The 13,954-nt window shown below is 44.7% G+C and overlaps 1 protein-coding gene across 1 annotated transcript in view; it reads right to left on the bottom strand.

Moving 5' to 3' along the window:
- The window catches only part of T265_00606 (hypothetical protein), a gene marked incomplete at both ends in the record, with an annotated part of 100,087 nt that overhangs the window by 52,853 nt on the left and 33,280 nt on the right, over positions 1-13,954 (bottom strand). Inside the window, 4 exons of the mRNA XM_009164434.1 lie at positions 7,625-7,825; positions 9,709-9,937; positions 11,262-11,428; positions 12,589-12,660. The remainder of the gene's footprint in view (positions 1-7,624; positions 7,826-9,708; positions 9,938-11,261; positions 11,429-12,588; positions 12,661-13,954) is intronic.

The following is a 13,954-nucleotide window of genomic DNA, read 5'->3' as shown; positions in this document are numbered from 1 at the left end:
ATGTCATGATGTCAGTGTTGATGATGATGTGTTGATCGACGGGTTTAGGGATGCAAGTCGTTGATGCTCCCTGAGCACGTCTCAAAAAAGCGTCTGCAACCGTCGGCGAGGGTTGTCAGCTGTTTCTAAACCTGGCGGGAGACATTTGCGAATTTGGTTAGGCTGTGCATCTAAGCTTATATAACTCACCAACCATTGTTATTCTGTTTCCTTGTAGAGGCTTCTCGAACAAGTCATATTCGATAGTGGCTTCCATAACAGTAGCTTCAATATTTGGAGAGTAAGTCCTATCTGTAACACACCAAAGTGTTAATAAACCTTTGTGTGAGAGGGGGCAATGAACCTGCTATCCTCATATACGATTTCACCGTTTGTTTAACTATTCATCTTAAAATGAGCTTGCTGATGGAGGCATTTGTCGTCTGAACCCAGAGTTTTTATGCATCGTTTTAAACGATGTCGGTGATTGCATGTTGGTCTCCTTAAAAGCCATCCTGGATCGTCTCCTCAACGAAGAGAAAAGATGGACAGGTGTAGGTGCTCTCATCCACTGTATGAGAGGTTCACACTGCAACCCAATGGATGTGGATAACTTCGTAGAGTACCACCGTCCAGAAACAACATCTACGCATCAGATGGGACATAATGTGATCGGTGTACACTGTCTCCACTACAGAGCAGAATTTGAACTTAATCATTACCGACTTCTCCTCAATTTTGCAATGCCGAATCAACTAGTGTGAAATGAAAGTGCATTCAACTTTTCGCTGGTATGATTGCAGTTTACAGTGGAGCTTTTCGTGGTCATGCCTTCATCCAACCACTGATTTGCACAGATTGCAGAGCAGACAACCCTTACATTCAACTCACAGTTAGTCGGGGTCTGCTACTGCTACCACCGGAGACTACTGCCCCTCGGTCTTTAAACGAAAACCGTATGATAAGGTACGTGGTCGATAGAAAACAGCTAGAAGAAATTATACTGATAGAAGTGTTTACTTCTGGACCGTTGGTGTATTTCGGGCTATCCCAAAACAATATTCGTACATGAAACATGTTGATGATGTGGAATTACTTAAGCCCATGTACAGACAAGCTGAGTCAGACCACTCGTCTGCAATGGTTAAGCAAGCAACTTGGCCAGAAACACCTGACCGTTCCGACTATGTGTCACTAGTCAAACACACAAATTTCAAACAGGCCGAAATTTGTTTCCGCTCCAGTTTATGATTGCAGTTTACAGTGGAGCTTTTCGTGGTCATGCCTTCATCCAACCACTGATTTGCACAGATTGCAGAGCAGACAACCCTTGCATTTAACTCACAGTTAGCCGGGGTCTGCTACTGCTACCACCGGAGACTACTGCCCCTCGGTCTTTAAACGAAAACCGTATGATAAGGTACGTGGTCGATAGAAAACAGCTAGAAGAAATTATACTGATAGAAGTGTTTACTTCTGGACCGTTGGTGTATTTCGGGCTATCCCAAAACAATATTCGTACATGAAACATGTTGATGATGTGGAATTACTTAAGCCCATGTACAGACAAGCTGAGTCAGACCACTCGCCTGCGGTGGTTAAGCAAGCAACTTGGCCAGAAACACCTGACCGTTCCGACTATGTGTCACTAGTCAAACACACAAATTTCAAACAGGCCGAAATTTGTTTCCGCTCCAGTTTTTGAGCCCGTCAATAGGCACTTGTAGGCTCTTAACGCAAAGGAAAAAATCGCTCTATTTATGTGCCACATTCTGAAACGAACGTCCGTATTTTGTTTGGTGCACACAACTCCCCCTCTGCATTTCTACAAAACCCAAACAGTTTGCTCCGATACCGGAAAACCTGGTGGCTTTGTTGCGTTAATCAAAGCTGCATTCACGTGCAACTGGCGCCTTGTACGGAGGCCAGCGGTCGCTAATAACCGAACACCACATCATTTAGACAGATGTGTCACGTGCAGGACACGGGCCAAAGGAAGACATGCCCTGATTGGTCAGAATGCCAGCCAAGCGCCTCTGACTCGACGCTCCTGGCCCCCCCCCTCACGGAGATTCGGGCACGACCTTGTGGAATACTGTGACTACCCTACAAATACAATCGTACTAATTTTCCTTTGTCTCCATAAATGGCTTTGTAGAACTACCGTGCCTTTCGTCATACCCTGTTGGGCGGAGCAGGAAACCAAGGGACCCATACAGAGTTGCACGATCGTCCACCAAGTCACAACACGCCTGGTCAAACGATCCTTTAATTCCTGTTTCCATTTGACATGTGACCGGATGGGTTGATTGGTTTGTCGTGGGTTTGGATGGTGTGGCTTAGCGCAGTGGTCACCGCGTAACCTGGATGAGATGTTCTAATGGTCAGAAAATTGTCTGGACACTCAACTAGACATGCAAGACTGTTCAGGGGGCTATGAACATGTTGCCCCGGTTCTTCGTGTGCTTTAGTTAACTGCAGCTTACCTTGTCTTCCAGCACAACCGCAAGGCGCTCGTTGGGTCGCCCAAAGTTGTGCATCAAACTCAGGTCATGCTTCCTTCCTACCTATCGGGGGAAAAGCGTGTTTCATCTTTTTTTTATCATTTTACATGATTCTTTGTACCATGGGTATGACTCAATGAATTGCACACTCACTTTTCAGCAGAAACTGCAGATATTTTGGAAAGCAAATGCATCAAAAAACGGCACAGAGCTCCATGGCAAGGAATGTAGGAGTGTCATAAAGGGGAATTTCAAAAAAACTCTCAAGCACAGAATAGCGCTGACCGAGGCTCCTAGTTCCGGTCTTCTGCTTTCCCGCTACACGTTCTTGAGCTGAACAAAATCTGAAGGAGTCAAGTATACCCTCTTTTTGTGGTTTCCGAGATGCAGTGTCCGTCATTAAAATATCTGGATTGCTGACGCTTTTATTCGAGGACGACTGCCCACACCTGGTTGACGTTTCGTGAAGTAGGCGAGGAAAACTTGGATTTTTGAGGATATTGCGACAGCATAAAAGACACAGGCATTATTCCAGACGATATTTACCATCCACCCGCACATACGATGAACAGACACCGGACCAAGGTTCTGCCTGGCCATTGAAGTGTAGCACATTTCATTGGGAGTTTGTCATCTGAAAGGTCGAAAGTCGAGTGATCACCAGACTTACAGAAGACATAAAAACATCCGGTATACCGTAGATCCGAGAACCAGTTTTGCTTGGATGTTTCCGTTGGCAACTTTCTGATGAACCGGAACTGTCTCTACCTCCACTTAATAGAGGGATTTTATGACTACGTCGCAATTGACGACGAGCTCTGTGTTTAGGAGATCGAGAGGATTCATATGGAGAACGAAACTATAACGTACGAATTTTTGCCTCCGCATTCAAATGCTGCTAGTAAGACCAATGATGCTGTCAATTTGTTCAGTTCGTCGAGGCCGAAGCAGTTATCTCAAACAACGACGAGAGAAACCCTCGAGAACCAGGATCCGATGGTCTCATTTCTTGGGAAAAGAAACATTGAAGTTCTGCACTCTGTCTAATTTCGATCTACTGGCAAGGATAAGAATAAACCTATGGATATCACCAGGGTTTTCGCAAACCAAATTCGGAAATGATGGCGAGCAAAGAAGCAGTCGGATGATTATGTCCTTGGGGAGAATTGTTTTACCCCTAAATTCCATAGAATTGCTTGATACCGTTATTGATGAATATTGGTTGCATGATATTGGTTGGAGAGACTACTCTTCTGAGATCATAAGTGACAAAAATCGAGGGGGACATCTTAACAAGCAACGACAATTTTCTGTGTGCTGTAATCGGTTGGGTAGGCCAGCAAACTTAGAGTTGCATAGGTTGTGTGGCAACTGAGCAAGTGAAAATACTGAGTATGAAAATGCCAACATCCTGAAGAAATGCTTTGAAACCAGTTGCTTCATCTGTTGTAGTAAGCGGATGAAACTGCATCAACTCATTCTGTGTGAAGAAGGCAAATAGGAAGGTGAAGGTAGGACAACTGTCTGACCGTGTTTCCCCGCTGCATGAAACAATTTCCAAGCGTTGTAAATTTGGTCAAATTTCGTGTACCCCCTCTGGTCATAGCTTGACCTCTCAGTAGGAAACTGCAGCTTCTCGTCAACACGTTTCAACACGCCAAATGTGTCGCGTTTCAGAGTTCCTCATAGCATTCTCCGCCTTGGCGCCTGCATTACGGCCTAGCTCACATAAGATCGACATGTCTGGTCCAGTATGCAGAAAAATATGCACTCATTCCTGCCTGGCTTCCTAACAGGCTAAGATTCAAAATTTCTGATTGTTATTTCCCTTGATGTAGGCTACCAGTTAGTCCATATCCATGCGGATTTGATCCACCCTTAACTCCCACCGAAAGCATCATCTAATTGCTGATTGTTTTTGATAACCATAGAGAATGACCAACCGTGACGGCTAAGAACACCGTCTGAGACGAAGAGGCTACTGTTTTGAGAATAGTCATTCCTCTTGGATTTCTTATACTCTTGGTTGCCATCGCACCTGGATTACAGCCTGTTATCCCCGGGTCAACTATCTCCTGATTACAATGACCGTCAATGTTGTTGACGTTACCCACGGGAGTGACACCAAGATCACTATAATGTGAATGACTGCGTGTCTTTTCCTATATTTGTGGTTTTTAGTGACGTAAAAGGGTTTATGCTGACCCAGCTGGAGGTATCAAAGTTAGTTAGCCATCTTTATTTTTAAGAATTCTACGTACAGGGGTCAGGTGTAATGAAAATTGGGCCATATCTTAAATACATAATATCCCCTGGTAAACAGCAGACGGTTGATGTGCTCTCACCGGTTCGTCTTGAAATGTGGCCAAGTGAAATGGTAATTAGTTTGCTTGCCACGCTGTTGAAAATCTAATCAAGTCTGATGTAATCGGACGATTGGGTGAAGAGTGACCACGACTCTACTGCTCTTCCCCCTCAAGAAACAGCCTCATCAGAGCCCCAGAGAAACCACATTTGCAGTCCTCAAAGTGACCGATATGCTCCGTCAGGACAGTTACGATGAATACGTCCTGTATGGGCGGTGAAGATCAGTGCCATGCCAACACTGATGTTGCTGTCTTTGATGATGATGATGATGATGACGTCCCTGGGTGACAGAGCAGTTGGTTGGACCATCACCATCAGATGATACCCGTCAGAACATGCGCTTTGATCCACCACCATTCGGGCCTAGGTGAATGTGGTATCCTTTAAGATACAGTTGTGCCTGTTTCTACCTTCGCCGATAATCGATTTGATGGATTTATGTCCATGCCTGTTGGAGCACACAGACTATTTGGGCGCACTGGTTGCGTAAACAAGCGAGGCCAGAATTCGGCATGTTTGGTTGACGACGTCGGAGATAAACTAACAAGCCATGCGAGATGTTGCAGCTGAAGAGACGGTTATTTTAACTCGGTGTAAGGTGTTCTGTAAATCAATAAGCCAGCTGGTGAAAAACTCGCAATATGGACCATCCAGTCTCCATTGTTCAGCGTCAATAGGCCAACTACTTTCACAACACCATTGGAATACTTTTTGGTTGGTGTGCCTTTACGTGCTTCCAAAAAGCTCGGTATGATACACAGCCGTAACCCGATACCCCATGGAAACTGTTTGGTAGAAGCGAAGTGACTCATTGATAGCAATTCATTGTGCACATACCGTACGGGTGCTGTTGAGACCGTCATCAAAACGAATACTGGATGGCGCATCAGGGTATGCTTGGGACAGTGGCATAATTATGTCAGGTAAAGTCCGTTGTCGCACAACCATGGTACTGACGAAGATATCTCTACCGTTGAATGGCAAGTAGAGGTGGTCTAATCAAGTGGAAACGGTGGAGCGCATCGTGTTGTGACGGTGAAAGGATGTGAAACATTAATCAGAGGGGTTGAAATGTGAAATATTTACTCCTGTTGGAGAGTGTGAATAAACTGTACAAAAGTACGAACGTAAATATTTAGGCATATGTCCAGTCTAAGGCTTGTGACCATCAAACCTAGTGATGACGGATATGAGCCTAGTTCATTGGTTGCAATCATTTCGTCACAGATATTCTGGATATTCGCTCACATTCACGGGCAGAAGATACCCTCTGGTTTCACACTCGGCAAGATCATTTCCCAGGATGAAACACCTGGACAGTAGTGAGCTTTGGTGTTGGTTCGACTGTCACAAAACCAGGCACCGTTTTTAGTACCTCACGTTATCCAGTTATGCCACCACCTTTCATGAAGTTGACCGGATTTAGTTTGTCAATGGTTTTAAAAAGAAGTATGTTTGAACATGCAACACACCTGTAATCTTCAGTAATACGAAAAGGCTACTCGAAACATAGTAATCCATTACTTCTCTAGTTCCTAACGTTTACAATTTTGCCATTGTACGCATACCATGCACAAGGTCATTATCATTTGTGATTCCTGTTTGACAAAGTTTAATCTTTCACTCAGAGGTCACACTTCAGTGACAAGAATACAGGCCTATCTTGCTGACACACCAGTAAGTATCCTCAGTTCGACATTTTTGAGTTCATTTGGAGCTGGACATACATTGCGGCTGACTAGGTGACCAATTCCATCACAACTTTCCGTCCGCCGCTGAAAACATCCCAGGCAGGCTGGCTTTTCGTTAAACAGCTGGCGAAGACACAAGAGATGCCTCATATTCCTTTTCCGTCTCAAAAGTCTATGCTTCTTGTCGAGGTTGATTACAGCGCATGTGACTTCGGGTAACGTAGAGTAGGGGTAGAGAAAACAAAGCAGGCAAACTTAAAAGGAACAACTTCTAACGTTTAAGAACAACGGCCGATAAAACACTGCCGCTGGTTACGTGACATCATCGGTGAGTACTACAAACCATCCTCAGAGACGACATGGCCCAGTGCAACCACGAACCTTTGATACGTTTATCATATTTCGTTTCATGATCACGCACCGCCTACCTTGCGGTATTCTCCAAAGGAAGCTTACCTCGGAAAACAAGGCAAGACAGGGCAATCGATCAGTTGGAAATCGGGTACCAAGGTCGAGCCGGCTTAGTTGATGTAGTCGAATCAGTCCGTCAGCTGGACAGACAGCTGATTTGTTATCAAAAGCTATTCACTGCATTTCCACGTTACTAATCCGAAGTTTCGAAATGCATGTGCAGTGCTTCGAAAGCGCCAACTGCAGAAGATGAGCAACCGTCTTCTGTCTCCGGTGCGCAGTGATCGAGCTTTGCAACCACAAGTCAACGCTTGGTGCACTGCCACTTTGTAATTTCTGTCCATCACCGACAGACTAATGTCACGTCAATCGTAGATCTGCTTAATTTAAAGGCGGTTTTAATGCAATACCCAGCTCATGCCGTAAGATCTCTCAATCTTGTAATGGCACCTCATACTTTGAAGGTGCAAAGAGCATACCAAAATGTACGACAATGTTATCTAGACTGTCTGAAATTCTCCATATGGATGGAATCAGAACCTACAAACACACTATCTTCCGTATTATCCAGGTCTTTCCCGGATAAAAGCTCCACGCTATAAATAAATTACCATATTCAGGCCTTCCTTAAGAATAGCTGCTCTAAGTCGCCGTCCGCAGTGCGTCCCTTACCAGGGCAGACAATGGGAATTTGAATGAATCTTTGAGTTGCCTTCCATGATAATGGCTTCATTGGCCATCGGTTCCCCCGGTTCGGTGTTGCGAACAATTTGGAGAAGCGTCCAAATATTTCCAGCCGCTGCATTCTTTTCCATTCCGTAGGCTTTCCCTAACCACCACTTCTCCCAGTCATTTGAGGGACCACGAGTCTCGCTGAAATGTGTGTTCGCACCAGTCGGACAGCTTTCCTTAATTTGACCAAGGACATAGATTGCCGTCAGATCCAACTTAATTTATCACATGGCCGAGCTCATAGCGTTCGGGAATTCAATTCAGTCCCCATTGGACCGGCCAGTTTGTTTCCCCTTCACAAATTGTCTGGTCAGTTGTTGCTCATGGAGCTTTTTGGTGACCAAATCTTGAAGGAACAGTGAACTTTAAAGCGGCAAATGATCTTCTAAGCTGCTCCCTGTCCATTTTTTAGCGACTACACACGGTTATTGAGGTTTCTTCAGTCGGCCATGCTGACTGCCGACGCGTACGCATCTTCAGCATTCTATCAACCTTTGCAAACACTTAAGCATAAACATAACCTCAACCACAGCAATATTCAAAATAATATGATGCTATTTGTGGTATTTTTGTACGTGTCGGCTTCCAGTAATGTCGTGCCGGTGTGGGTCGCGTCACACGTTTCAACAGGGATGGACTAATGGTGACCAATGGTGATGCTACTGATGGGGAAGGCATGCGAGTAGTACGTTTTCGCGTAAATTTGCTTTGCGTCTCTTGAAAAGCGAGATCTACTGTACAGTTTGTGGAGTCACTTTGTTGTGTTTACTTGGAATTGAGCAACAGTCAATGAATATCCAGGAAAGTTAAGAAAGACGCGTTGAAGGAGAAGATGAATATTCAGATTTTGTAAACAAGATGCATATGAGAATTTTGCTTCCCTGTCCAATAGTCTGTAACTGTTCAGTGGGGATTTTCTAATAAACAATTCCGCAGGGAAGGCCTTATTCCTTTCGATGGTGGTGGTCGGTAGGGTTGGACATGGGCGCACATTGATCCATTGCGGACCAAGTTGGTCAAAGGCACAACGGGGAAATTTTACAGCATGGCAAGTGCGGTCGCTTTGGCGTAGTTGCTCCCAAGGTACTACTTGATGGACCATGTGGCTTCCGTGGCGAATCAAGCCCGAGTGGGGGATATCGAGTGATTGACGAAAAATGAAGAATTCGGCCACGGGCCTGCCTATCAGCGCTTAACCGATATCAACACTGTGAACTACGCATGCTCCGGCCCAGGCCATACATCGAAGACAAGCATTCACAATTGCTGTCATCCTGGTAATGATTCGGTTGAAAGTGTTGTGCAAATTACCAACTATTCACACACTTCCAAAATTCGTCACAGTATCTGACAGAATCGCTAAATATTCACAGGCCGCTAATTTCTGATTGCGCCTTGAACTTCGAATGTCTTGGAACGATACGGGCTGGTCGAAGCAATCAACACTTTGTTTGTTTGAAACTCTTCTGAGATTATATAATATTGAGATACTGAGAGGTTCTTGGGGTACGGTTGTAACCAATAATCAGTTCATTTCCCTAAATTCAAAAGTGATCAACTTTGGAATATCACTCGATGCCCGTTTATTTATTGTCATGCAGAGCGTCAGGAGGCCAGTTTTTATTCTCCACTGCCACGGCTTAATGTCACCGACCAAAAAGCTTGACAGTCGAATACAAGACAGATGTGGCCACACAACTGACGTGTACAATGACAAAATACCCGTCAATGTGTATTTGTCGATAATCCAATCATCTGTCCCAGTATTTTTTTCAAAGAATGCGTTATGAAAGAATAGTGGGAGAACGTGGAAAACTTATGAAGCCAATCATTGGAAACAAGATGAATAAGACAACCTTTTTCCACAAAATAATCATCCCAACTCAAGAGGGCTCAATCAGATGGATTCATCTAATAGAGACCTATTTGTGGAAGAGAAGCACCTTGGGCTTACTCCCCATTTGGGACTTTCAGTAAAAATCACGGTAACAAAAGAAAGATCATTGGACTCAGATAGCACTTACAGTTCCCGAGTGTTTGATGGCAGGGTTTTCGGCAGTTCCGTTAGTCCTAGATGCGAGCAGTCAACGCTCAATCCATCGGAAATCAGCCCCAGTTCATCTGGTCTGTAGGCTGCATCGGGTCGTGCGTGTAGCAACGGGGTTGATGTGATTTCCGTGCACCGGCATCCAGATGGACACTGAAGACGTTCTGGTGTGCACAAGGAATTGTCATCATCTGGTCCCGTTTGAGCTGTAAGTGGGGAAGTTTCATCACTTCAGGAGTGCCACATGAGACCACATGCGTAAAACGATACGAATAACGGCAGATACCTTCAACGACCATCTTCTTCGCTCAAAAGATTCTGTCTCACATGTTTCAGGTTTTCCACCGAAATCGTGAAGACAAAATGACAAAGCACAGAACTGAAGGTGCTAACCGTCGGCCACTTTTGAAGAGAGTCGCTTACCAGTTCCAAGTTGGTGGAGCAAAGCTTTTCTAATAAGATGTTTCATAGTTGGAAGTCAGTCAGCTATTCGTATGGCCAGAAAGTTTTTGAGAATGTTGTCTGCATATCGTCTGAGGTAAACTTAACTTCACTACGTGCGCATCTTGAATAGTGTCTGTTTACTGTCTTTAACTTAATTATGTAGAGGCGGCGAGCCAAACTTCTGCCGCATTGACACCCATTTATGTTTAACCGATTAAGCTTCAGCAGTGCTTCTTGTTTGGCAACCTCCAGTTTGAAGAACTGATCGACAGCTCACGACCCTTTTTCAGCAATGTTTCAGCAACCTTAAGAGTAGTGTATTACGTCTATACACGTATCGCGATATCTTGAACATCGTACCAATTGAAACATGAGGCGGCCTGGTTGAGCACATCCAGTTGCTTGAAAACACCTTAAACGAGGGATTCAGCTGGGTTCCAGATGAGTCTCCCGTCAAAACCAAGGTGATGTGAAAATGAGTGTATTTCACTAATTTTGTGCAATTTGGGTTCAAGTAGAACATAGGATTGACGAAAACTCAGGGACTGCGATTACCTGATGAGCCCTAAAAAGGGCAAAACCGGTCGTGGGCTGCCAAAGAAGGCTCAGCAACCTTGTGAGTAGTGTACTGGTCATACCTGCCTTTCCAAAACGCAACGCCAGTGAAATCACTCTAGCATATAATGGGTTAGTTCAGACAAAGACATTTTAGATAAAATGGTCGCATAGCTGTCTGTTGACGTTCCCATAAGCGTGGACTCTGTACTACAAGATCCGTGAGTTTTGCAGCTCCATCTTATTGGTGATAGCTCATCAGATTTCCAAGAAGCACAAATTGATAAAAAACACCACAGCACAGACTGCCTGAAGAATGCATAAAAACTACAGGGTTGTGTATACCTGTGGCTTTGCAATGGGCGAGGACATCAAGACAGCCTCTCTTTTCGTTCCAGTAATCGGTTAAGTATATCAGTATCCCTCCACTTCCCATGGGTTTCACCGTTTGTTGTTGATAAACTATGTTTGTAAATATGTATCATCATTTTGGTCCATATAGTTCATTCATCTCGAAAGTGCTTCACATACCGTCACATCGGAGCATCTTCTGTACCACTTCACGCACGTGATGACCTTGAAGTGAGAGAGGTTCTGCGCACCTTGCCCACTGAGTACCGCCGGCCTCTTTTTCGACCAGAATCGGTGGTAACCAAGCCAGGCGACAATCGCAGATCAGTGGATTATGCACCAAGTACCTACCGTGAATAAAAATAGTAGATAAACGATGGAATTCAGCTGAAGTATTGCACCAGAATTTTGCTCATGCAAACAATTTGTTTCTGATACGTCATGAACCCACAGGAAGGAATATGTAACCTGAGAACATTACAAACAGAGATTCAGACAATCGCAGATCAGTGGATTATGCACCAAGTACCTACCGTGAATAAAAATAGTAGATAAACGATGGAATTCAGTTGAAGTATTGCACCAGAATTTTGCTCATGCAAACAATTTGTTTCTGATACGTCATGAACCCACAGGAAGGAATATGTAACCTGAGAACATTACAAACGAGAGATTCAGCTGGGTTCCAGGTGAGTCTCTCGAAAAACCAAATTAGTTTGCAAATGAGTGTATATTAGCTAATTTCGTGCAATTCGGGTTCAAGTAGAACATAAGGTTGACGGAAACCCGGGGACTGCGCCCCTACCTGATGAGCCCCAAATAGAGCGAAACCGGTCGTGGGCTGTCGACGGATTTTCAGCAACCTTATGAGTAGTACATTACAAAGATATACAAGCATGTAACCTTTTGGGAGCCATATGCTACGTGATTTTGCCAGAAAACTCCCATGCCCTGCTGAGGGCAAACAGGATTTAGCATGTGATTAACGAACGACTTTAAATCGCCATCAAACCCCTAGCTGAACATCTGTGCTGGTTCATAGGATAAACTCTCATACAGGTTAGCCATCGAAGTAGACAAGAACAACCTTCATACGGACTCAAAGAGGACCCTAGGCTGACTAGGCGTTGGGAAGTTTTGAAGGACTTTTGAGATAGAGCTGTCTTTAATAGAGCCTCGCTCATTCGTCGAATTCTTTACAAACCAGTCTAGTATTGAGCGTGTTAACTATTAGCAAATGTCAGAGAAAATGTGACTGGCAAGCAATCTTCTCGTATTCTGCGCGTGATACGTGCCAAAAGGTACCACAAATGCGTGGTACTTATCAGGTCCTTCGTGAATATCGCGAAAAGCTGAAGAATACAACTGATTGTTGACGGATGGACAGGGTTACGAGTTTTAGGACCAAACTTCACCCACTCTGGTGCCTTTTATTCCAGTATTTATTCACTCGCACTTTTGGTGAAAAGACAAGCAAGAAGAAGAAACATTCGTTTGGAGGACTTACAGGTATTTGAGACGTCTAAGGTCTTCAAAGCTTCCTTTTGGAAACGTCTGAATGCGATTTTCTGACAAATGTCTGGAGGGTATGTAGCAATACATAGAAGGGTTTAGATTAGAGCTTTCAGGAAGTCTACTGTTAGTCTAAATGGATAGAAAATAGGATAAAAAATAGCTGAGTGAAGGGGGAACTCCGGCGAGAAGCTCCCTAACCTACTGGGCCATTAGAGTTACCAAAAGTACCTGTGGTACTTTGCATGAATGCACCTGAACTTTTATGGAGGTTCAGCACTTACCAAGTATCATTTCACAACAACAAATTAAGGCTATCTGGATAATATAATATGACGACGAGTGACTTCTGGTAAATCTCACACAGGGGAAAGCAATGCTGACGTGAACAAACAGTAATCCACTGGACAGAGTTGTGTCAAGTAGCATCTGAAGTTTAAAGGGCGAGCGATGCAACCCTCGACAAAGCTCTTGTTCGGAATGTGGAACGTCGGTAGTTCTGCTTCATTCACAAGTATTTCCTTTTCGTTCGCAAAGCAAGGACTTTGAACTTTGACGGAAAAGACATTTATTCGGTCTCTTGATGGAGCAACCAAAGGTCGCTCCCTACACACGACGGTATGTTCAGCAATTGGATGCGATTCCTCATACAACTCGTTGTTGAACACAAGTGACCTCGAAAGTGGTGTTAGGATCAGCTGTAATTTACAAGAATATGAACAAATGTCATTCGTCCCGGAGTAACTTTGTGAACCCAGATTAGTTTGTTGTTCGAGCTTACTCGGGTTAAACTTTCGTTCGGATACGTCTGCTCATGAGTAGTAGTAGGAGTAGTCGGCGAGCTGAACCACCTCCTCGTGGTGCCGACCGGGTAGCCTGGACGTCTGTCTGGGTGAGCTAAGAGTTCAGCAACTCCAGACAGGGCCAACCACCCCGTTTGGTTTCAATGTGCTGGTTACTTTCGACAATGTATACTACGAATCATCTGGCGCCTCCGCACCAGTTCCAACCAGTACACAGGAGAGACTCGTTGGGTTCACGTGTGAGGAATGTGGCAAGTGCTGCAAATCGAAAGCTGGCTTTGTAGCCCATCATCGAGTTCACGACAATGAAAGTGTTGGTACGAACACAGTCGCCCAATTGGCCTGCGCTGATTGTTCCCGCCTTTTTCCGACGAAGATTGGCCTGAGTCAACACCGCCGGCACGCACACCCCACCCAGCATAATGCAGATAAGCTTGGCCGAGTGAAGTATTCCAGTACCCGCTGGTCCCAGCAAGAGTCACAATCGCTCTTACGCCTGGCTAACAATCTATATCCATCTTGCGGCACGCAAACCGAGCTGTTCACGAGATTGGAGCA

This window comes from Opisthorchis viverrini (genome assembly GCF_000715545.1).
Source record: "Opisthorchis viverrini unplaced genomic scaffold opera_v5_6, whole genome shotgun sequence".
Taxonomy (NCBI): domain Eukaryota; kingdom Metazoa; phylum Platyhelminthes; class Trematoda; order Opisthorchiida; family Opisthorchiidae; genus Opisthorchis; species Opisthorchis viverrini.
Note: the sequence above shows the minus strand (reverse complement) of the source record. Positions and strands in the feature narration are given on the sequence as shown.